Below are 10,505 nucleotides of genomic sequence, written 5' to 3' on the forward strand. Positions count from 1 at the left end.
CCTTAAAGGGACAGTCCACTGATCTGCCGGTATGTCCTGACTGTTGGGCAGTTAGACCCCCTGACATCTGACTCTCTATTAGTGACACCCCGGTTCCTGGGTCTGTATGCTCGCTGTGCCCATTATGAGGGGTTCCCACCATCCCTGTGCTGAGTTCCCGGGTCTGTACACATGCTGTGCCCATTATGGGGGGTTCCCGCCATCCCTGTGCTGAGTTCCTGGGTCTGTACACCCGCTGTGCCCATTATGAGGGGTTCCCACCATCCCTGTGCTGAGTTCCCGGGTCTGTACACATGCTGTGCCCATTATGGGGGGTTCCCGCCATCCCTGTGCTGAGTTCTGGGGTCTGTACACATGCTGTACCCATTATGAGGGGTTCCCACCATCCCTGTGCTGAGTTCCCGGGTCTGTACACATGCTGTGCCCATTATGGGGGGTTCCCGCCATCCCTGTGCTGAGTTCCTGGGTCTGTACACCCGCTGTGCCCATTATGAGGGGTTCCCACCATCCCTGTGCTGAGTTCCCGGGTCTGTACACATGCTGTGCCCATTATGGGGGGTTCCCGCCATCCCTGTGCTGAGTTCTGGGGTCTGTACACATGCTGTACCCATTATGAGGGGTTCCCACCATCCCTGTGCTGAGTTCCCGGGTCTGTACACATGCTGTGCCCATTATGGGGGGTTCCCGCCATCCCTGTGCTGAGTTCCTGGGTCTGTACACCCGCTGTGCCCATTATGAGGGGTTCCCACCATCCCTGTGCTGAGTTCCCGGGTCTGTACACATGCTGTGCCCATTATGGGGGGTTCCCGCCATCCCTGTGCTGAGTTCTGGGGTCTGTACACATGCTGTACCCATTATGAGGGGTTCCCACCATCCCTGTGCTGAGTTCCCGGGTCTGTACACATGCTGTGCCCATTATGAGGGGTTCCCACCATCCCTGTGCTGAGTTCCCGGGTCTGTACACATGCTGTGCCCATTATGAGGGGTTCCCACCATCCCTGTGCTGAGTTCTCGGGCCAGTACTATTTTATATATATAATTTTATTTTTTGATGTAATCTATAGACATAAGGACATTAAGAAAAAATCAGTTTTACCAGAAATAAAAAGTCACAAAATGCTCGGGGGGAAAATCAATATTACTCCATGGAGACGGTTCGCATCTCCACTCAAAGTCGCCTGAAGCAGAACACCTGAAGCTCAAAAAAGCTTTAGAGCTCAAATTGGGTAGATTTGTGAATTTTTATTGCATTTTTATTCCCATAGAAAAGAATAGAAAAGCGTGGTTGACATGTTTTTTGCGCACTTTTGCACATTTTGCACGATTTTCTGTTCAAATGTAAAAAAAAAAAAAAAAGTAATGATATATGATTAAATAAATGCAAAATAAATAAAATAAATACACATATAAATAAAAAATTCTGACAAATAAATAATAAATAAATAAATGTTAATTAACCCCTAACCTTAAAATCCAAATGAAATAAATAGCAATAATTATTATTATTATTATTATGGTTCCCACCATCCCTGTGCTGAGTTCTGGGATCTGTACATATTAATAATACAAAATAAAAACACAAACACAAACAAAAAATACATTATTATTATTATTATTATTATTATTATTAATAATGATAAGAAATATTGTTAATATTATTTTATCACTTATTTGAGGGTTAGGGGGTTAAGCGTATGGGTTAATTATTATTATTAATTTATAATTGCAACATATTTTTTTAAAATGTATTTGTGCATTTATTTTGCATTTATTTATTCATTTATTATTATTACTATTATTATTGTTATTGTTATTAATAATAACACCCTAACAATAAATAATAAGAAAATAATAAATAAAATACTAACCCCAACCCAAACCCTAAATCTAATCCTAACCCTAACCTAACCTTAACTCTAACCCCGTATTTTAACAAAAAAACAAAATAATAATAATAATATATTATTATTAATAATGATAATAAGAAATATTGTTATTAATATTTTATTACTTTTTAAGAGTTAGGGGGTTAAGAGTATGGGTTGATTATTATTAATAATGTATTATTACAAAGTATTTATTTATTTTTTTATTTATTTGTGTATTTATTTTGCATTTATTATTTTGTTTTTTATTATTATTATTATTATTATCATTAATAACACCCTAACAATAAATAATAAGAAAATTATAAATAAAATACTGACCCAAACCCTAAGCCTAATCCTAACCCTAACCTAACCTGAACTCTAACCCCTTATCCTAACAAAAAAAAACAAAATAATAATAATATATTATTATTATTAATATTAATAATGATAATAAGAAATATTGTTATTATTATTTTATTACTTTTCAAGGGTTAGGGGGTTAAGAAAATGGGTTGATAATTATTAATAATTTATTATTACAAAGTATTTATTTCTTTTTTTATTTATTTTGCATTTATTTATTCATTTTTTTAATTATTATTATTATTGTTATTATTAATAATAAAAACAATAAATAATAAGAAAATTATAAATAAAATACTAACCCCAACCCAAACCCTAAGCCTAATCCTAACCCTAACCTAACCTTAACTCTAACCCCTTATCCGAACAAAAAAAAAAAAAAAAATATATTATTATTATTATTATCATTATTATTATTATTATTATTATTATCATTATTAGTTATTGTTATTAGTATTACTATTATTAATAATTAATAATTATTATTAATAATAATAATAATGATAACATAAAAGCTGGGGGAAAAGCTAAGGAAACAGAAAAACCTAGCAACAAATAATAATAACATTTTTCCCTGTTGGCTAAAAAACGGCAAAGCTCAAAAATGGTAAAAAAAAAAATGCTGTATGAAAACGTGCAAAAATCACGGTAAAATATGCGTGAGAAAAATGCTAAAAACCACTACGTTCAGAGGTGAATGGAGCTTTATTTGTCAGGTAAAAAAAACGAAAAACAGAAGGGCAATCAAACTGAAAACAATGTATTAACTAAAAGTAAAAAATAAATAAATAAAAATGTAAAAAGTAACCATCATAAATAAATAAAAATCAGCAGAAAAATAATACAGGAGGAGTTATTTAGGGCTGTTTAAAGTTAAGTAATATTTAATGAGATTGAACAGAATTTCTGTTTGTTTGTTTGTTTTAAGGTTTCATATGCAGAATAAAGTTTATAAATAAATAAATGACCATTTTTTTTCCTTTAATGTCCTAAATTATAATTTAGGGCAAAAACTTTTTTTTTAGTTTTGGATGGAGTGGAGAGGGATTAGAACCCCTGTCAGGTCGTCATTGCTGTCTGCGTCCCCGTTGGGGGGTACAGACTCTCTGTTTGTCCTGTTTACCGGTTTTGCCAAAAAATGAAAGTAAAAGAAAATCCACAATTGTGGGTTGTCACCAGAACGGGGATAGAGGGGGAATCTTCCAGTGGGGACACTGGTTCTGGTGACACCCTGGGATTCCCTCACTTCCTCTCATTTTCTGTTTCAGCTATGTTACAGGAAGTGAAGGGAAATCTCCTCAATGGGACACAGATTTGGGGAGGGGGGGAGGACTGACAGGGGCTCCAACTCTCATTTGCTCTTTCCAAAAAAAAAAAAAAAGTTTTGCCTTTACTTCTACTTTAAATGTCACTTCTTAAAAGGGCAACTCCATCCAAAACTAATAGATGGGTTCAAACTGGGTTCCGAGATGGTCATGGCTCTGTGGTCATGGCACAGTGGTCATGGCTCGATGGTCATGGCGCAGTGGTCATGGAGCAGTGGTCATGGCGCAGTGGTCATGGCTCGGTGGTCATGGCGCAGTGGTCATGGCGCAGTGGTCATGGCTCGATGGTCATGGCTCGGTGGTCATGGCGTGGTGGTCATGGCGCAGTGGTCATGGCTTGGTGGTCATGGAGCGGTGGTCATGGCGCGGTGGTCATGGCTCGGTGGTCATGGAGCGGTGGTCATGGCTCGGTGGTCATGACGCGGTGGTCATGGCTCGGTGGTCATGGCTTGGTGGTGATGGTGTGGTGGTCATGGCTCAGTGGTGATGGTGCAGTGGGCATGGCTTGGTGGTCATGGCGCAGTGATCATGGCTCGGTAGTCATGGTGCACTGGTCATGTTTTATGACCGCCATTTTTGCATCTCTGAGCGGCTTTGACCGGACATGACCGGACAGCCATGACTGACACCCTGGTAAGACAAATAAAACCAGCTTGTGGAAAACATGGGAACAATGTGTGGCGGTGTCAGCGCTCAGGCCGTGCGGCTCTCAGGCCCATTGTTCCGTGTGATGGGAGCACAGCGTGTATTTCACACACACATCACTCGCCAATGAGCCTCTTCCTGCCTTAGACAATGGTATTGCTTGTAACCGTCCATCACTTCCTCCCACCCAACACAATCCTCCAATCATCTGAGACCGCCGTATGAATAAATGTCATGAACCGGACCGCCGCGTCCGTCCGCAGATGGGACTTCACCAACAGACCGGCGTCACACTATGGGTGGGGGTGGGGAGCAACGTAGACCAAACCTGATCCTTTGACTCTCTTTGTGTCCAAATTCTGTAACACAAAATCCATACTCAGCAAAGTCATATTAACTCTTTACCTGATAGATAGATAGATAGATAGATAGATAGATAGATAGATAGATAGATAGATAGATAGATAGATAGATAATAGATAGATAGATAATAGATAGATAGATAGATAGATAGATAGATAGATAGATAGATAATAGATAGATAGATAGATAGATAGATAGATAGATAGATAGATAGATAATAGATAGATAGATAATAGATAGATAGATAGATAGATAGATAGATAGATAGATAGATAGATAATAGATAGATAGATAGATAGACAGATAGATAATAGATAGATAATAGATAGATAGATAGATAGATAGATAGATAGATAGATAGATAGATGAAAGATAGATAGATAATAGATAGATAGATAATAGATAGATAGATAGATAGATAGATAGATAGATAGATAGATAGATAGATAATAGATAGATAGATAGATAGATAATAGATAGATAGATAGATGGATAGATGATAGATAGATAGATAGATAGATAGATAGATAGATAGATAGATAGATAGATAGATAGATAATAGATAGATAGATAGATAGATAGATGAAAGATAGATAGATAATAGATAGATAGATAGATAGATAGATAGATAGATAGATAATAGATAGATAGATAGATAGATAGATAGATAGATAGATAGATGGATTTGGTTGGCTGTACACCTTTTGTAACCCAGCTGGCAGGTTAAAACAAATACAACTCATAGATTATACATTTTCCAACTGATATTTTGTATCCATTTTAAAATATATGTAATTCCTCGTTCACACAAGCGTTGCTCCTGCATTTGAATCGCTCTTCAGAGAACATTTGACAGGCACTGAGGAGGCACTGTGTTGCCTTAATTATGTAAAAAACCTCCGTGTGTTTTGGGTCATTGTCATGCTGGAACACCCTTCCACGACCCATTTTCAATGCCCTGGCTGAGGGAAGAAGGCTCTCACCCAAGATTTGAGGGTACATTGCCCTGTCCATCGTCCCTTTGATGCGGTGCAGTTGTCCTGTCCCCTTAGCAGAAAAACACCCCCAAAGCAGAATGTTTCCACCACCATGTTTCACAGTTGGGATGATGTTCTTGGGGTCATAGGCAGCATTCCTCCTCCTCCAAACACGGCGAGTTGAGTTGATGCCAAAGAGCTGGATTTTGGTCTCATCTGACCACAACACTTTCCACCAGTCCTCCTCTGCCTCATTCAGATGTTCAGTGGCAGACTTCAGACGGGCCTGGACATGTGCTTTCTTGAGCAGAGGGACCTTGCGGGCACTGCAGGATTTCAGTCCTTGTCGGCGTAGTGTGTTACCAATTGTTTTCTTGGTGACTGTGGTCCCAGCTGCCTGGAGATCATTGACAAGATCCTTACGTGTAGTTCTGGGATGATTCCTCACTTTTCTCATGATCATTGACACTCCACGAGGTGAGATCTTGCATGGTGCACCAAACCTAGGGAGACTGACACTTGTTTTGTGTTTCTTCCATTTGTGAATGATTGCACCAACTGTTGTCACCTTCTCACCAAGCTGCTTGGCCATAGTTTGGTAGCCCAGTCCAGCCTTGTGTAGGTCTACAATCTTGTCCCTGACATCCTTGTACAGCTCTTTGGTCTTTGCCGTGGTGGAGAGTTTGGAATCTGATGGTTTGATTGCTCCTGTGGACAGGTGTCTTTCATACAGGTAACAACATGAGATTAGCAGCACTCCCTTTAAGAGACTGCTTCTAATCTCAGCTTGTTACCTGTATGTAAGACACCTGGGAGCCAGAAATCCTGCTGAATGATGGGGGATCAAATCCTTATTTCCCTCATGAACATGCAGATCAGTCATCATTTGTTAGACGCATTTCTGCTGAATTTGTTGTTGCTATTCTGTCTCTCAGTGTTACACCGAACATTCCATTGTTTGACCGATCATTTCTTTGTGAGGGGCGAACATTCAACATCAGCAGGGGAGCAAATACACATTTCCTTTACTGTATGTATTATACATGAAGATCATATCCCCCCTTATGTATTATACATGGAGATCATATCCCCCCTTATGTATTATACATGGAGATCATATCCCCCCTTATGTATTATACATGGAGATCATATCCCCCCTTATGTATTATACATGGAGATCATATCCCCCCTTATGTATTATACATGGAGATCATATCCCCCTTATGTATTATACATGGTGACCATATCCCCCCCTTATGTATTATACATGGTGATCATATCCCCCCTTATGTATTGTACATGGAGATCATATCCCCCCTTATGTATTATACAAGGAGATCATATCCCCCTTATGTATTATACATGGAGATCATATCCCCCCTTATGTATTATACATGGTGATCATATCCCCCCTTATGTATTATACATGGAGATCATATCCCCCCTTATGTATTATACATGGAGATCATATCCCCCCTTATGTATTATACATGGTGATCATATCCCCCTTATGTATTATACATGGAGATCATATCCCCCCTTATGTATTATACATGGAGATCATATCCCCCCCTTATGTATTATACATGGAGATCATATCCCCCCGTATGTATTACACATGGAGATCATATCCCCCCTTATGTATTATACATGGTGATCATATCCCCCCTTATCTATTATACATGCAGATCATATCCCCCTTATGTATTATACATGGAGATCATATCCCCCCTTATGTATTATACATGGAGATCATATCCCCCCTTATGTATTATACATGGAGATCATATCCCCCCTTATGTATTATACATGGAGATCATATCCCCCCTTATGTATTATACATGGAGATCATATCCCCCCCTTATGTATTATACATGGAGATCATATCCCCCCTTATGTATTATACATGGAGATCATATCCCCCCTTATGTATTATACATGGAGATCATATCCCCCCCTTATGTATTATACATGGAGATCATATCCCCCCCTTATGTATTATACATGGTGATTAGAGATGAGCGAATCGAACTTGGCGAAGTGGAATTCGTTTCGAATATTAGGAAAAATTCGATTCGCACCGAATCCGAAAATTAGCAAACTTCGGATGCGCGAATCGAATTTTCCCCGATCGGCCGATTTTCATCCCTTCTACAGCCGGCAAAAAGTGTCCCTGCAGAGAGCTCCACTATTTCTGGCAGTTCTCTGACAGTTCCTTCACATTTACAGCGGTTGAAACATTGTATCTATTTGTTTCCATTTAGGATACAGATGTTTTTATTCGGAAACAAATAGATACAATGTTTCAACCGCTGTAAATGTGAAGGAACTGTCAGAGAACTGTCAGAAATAGCGGAGCTCTCTGCAGGGACACTTTTTGCTGGAATGGAATTCTTCTTATTTTCATCCTACTTCTTCTTCTTCTTCTTCTTCATCCTCATCCTCTTCTTCTTCTTCTTCATCCTCATCCTCTTCTTTTTCTTCTTCTTCTTCTTCTTCATCCTCATCCTCTTCCTCTTCTTCTTCTTCTTCTTCTTCATCCTCATCCTCTTCTTCATCCTCATTCTCTTCTTCTTCAACCTCATCCTCTTCTTCTTCATCCTCATCCTCTTCTTCATCATTCTCATCCTCTTCTTCTTCTTCTTCTTCTTCTTCTTCTTCATCATCCTCATCCTCTTCTTCTTCTTCATCCTCATCCTCTTCTTCTTCTTCTTCCTCATCCTCATCCTCTTCTTCTTCTTCTTCTTCATCCTCATCCTCTTCTTCATCCTCATCCTCTTCTTCTTCTTCTTCTTCTTCATCATCCTCATCCTCTTCTTCTTCTTCTTCTTCTTCTTCTTCATCCTCATCTTCTTCTTCTTCTTCTTCATCCTCATCCTCTTCTTCTTCTTCTTCTTCTTCTTCTTCATACTCATCCTCTTCTTCTGCTTCTTCTTCTTCATCATCCTCATCCTCTTCTTCTTCTTCTTCTTCTTCTTCATCCTCATCTTCTTCTTCTTCTTCTTCTTCATCCTCATCCTCTTCTTCTTCTTCCTCATCCTCTTCTTCTTCTTCTTCTTCTTCTTCTTCTTCTTCCTCATCCTCATCCTCTTCTTCTTCTTCTTCTTCTTCTTCTTCTTCTTCATCATCATCATCCTCATCCTCTTCTTCTTCATCATCCTCATCTTCTTCTTCTTCTTCTTCTTCATCATCATCCTCATCCTCTTCTTCTTCTTCCTCATCCTCTTCTTCTTCTTCTTCTTCTTCTTCCTCATCCTTTTCTTCTTCTTCTTCTTCTTCATCCTCATCCTCATCTTCTTCTTCATCCTCATCTTCTTCTTCTTCTTCATCATCCTCATCCTCTTCTTCTTCATCATCCTCATCCTCTTCTTCTTCTTCTTCTTCATCCTCATCTTCTTCTTCTTCATCCTCATCCTCTTCTTCTTCTTCTTCTTCTTCTTCTTCTTCTTCTTCTTCCTCATCCTCATCCTCTTCTTCTTCTTCTTCATCCTCATCCTCATCCTCTTCTTCTTCTTCTTCTTCTTCTTCTTTATCATCCTCATCTTCTTCTTCTTCATCCTCATCCTCTTCTTCTTCCTCATCCTCTTCTTCTTCTTCTTCTTCTTCTTCATCCTCATCTTCTTCTTCTTCATCCTCATCCTCTTCTTATTCTTCTTCTTCATCCTCATCCTCTTATTCTTCTTCTTCCTCATTCTCATCCTCTTCTTCTTCTTCTTCTTCTTCTTCTTCATCATCATCCTCATCCTCTTCTTCTTCTTCTTCTTCTTCTTCTTCATCCTCATCTTTTTCTTCTTCTTCTTCCTCTACTTCTTCTTCATCCTCATCCTCTTCTTCTTCTTCTTCTTCTTCATCCTCATCCTCTTCTTCTTCTTCTTCTTCTTCATCCTCATCCTCTTCTTCTTCTTCTTCTTCTTCTCCTTCCTCATCCTCTTCTTCTTCATCCTCATCCTCTTCTTCTTCTTCTTCTTCTTCCTCATCCTCATCCTCTTCTTCTTCATCCTCATCTTCATCCTCATCTTCTTCTTCTTCTTCTTCTTCATCCTCATCCTCTTCTTCTTCTTCTTCTTCTTCATCCTCATCCTCTTCTTCTTCTTCTTCATCCTCATCCTCTTCTTCTTCTTCTTCTTCTTCTTCTTCATCCTCATCCTCTTCTTCTTCTTCTTCTTCTTCTTCTTCTTCTTCATCCTCATCTTCTTCTACTTCTTCTTCTTCATCCTCATCTTCTTCTACTTCTTCTTCATCCTCTTCTTCTTCTTCTTCTTCTTCATCCTCATCCTCTTCTTCTTCAATTGAAGCTGCTTCTGCTCCCCCACTCTGCCATTGGACTCTTGATAGTCGTCTCCCCACACTGCTGCTGGGGTGACTTTTTAACATAGGCCTCTGTATGGCCTTCAATTTAAGCTGCTTACGCTTCGCCACTCTGCCATGGGCCCCTGTACCGCCTCCTCATGCTGCTGCCAGGCCCGTAATCTGCCATGGGCCCCTGTACCGCCTCCTCATGCTGCTGCCAGGCCCGTAATCTGCCATGGGCCCCCGTACCGACTCCTCATGCTGCTGCCAGGTCCAGAGTGTGTCATGGGTCCCTGTATGGCCTCCCATTGCTGCTGCCTCCACCCCCACACTGTGGCTCCACACTCTGGTTTTGGCCCCGTGACTGCCCAAATGAGTGAAGTGTGCGGTGATTCTAAGATCGACGGCACTCATCTGCATGTCATACTGACTGACAGTATTAGTTCTCTTCCCCAGCAGACTCCAAGGGCATTTAAATTAAAGGTACAGTGTTCTGCACTAATATAAAGGCTCTCTGAAGCCTAGAAACACCCTTTTTATAAGTTAAATTCGCAGCGAATAAATTCGCATCGAATCAAATTTATCCCGCAAATTCGGCGAATCAGCCGAACCGAATTTTTGAATAATTCGCTCATCTCTAATGGTGATCATATCCCCCCCTTATGTATTAT

Source organism: Staurois parvus, unplaced genomic scaffold (genome assembly GCF_062004578.1).
Source record: "Staurois parvus isolate SC_StPar_1 unplaced genomic scaffold, SC_StPar_1.0 ptg002860l, whole genome shotgun sequence".
Lineage (NCBI taxonomy): Eukaryota > Metazoa > Chordata > Amphibia > Anura > Ranidae > Staurois > Staurois parvus.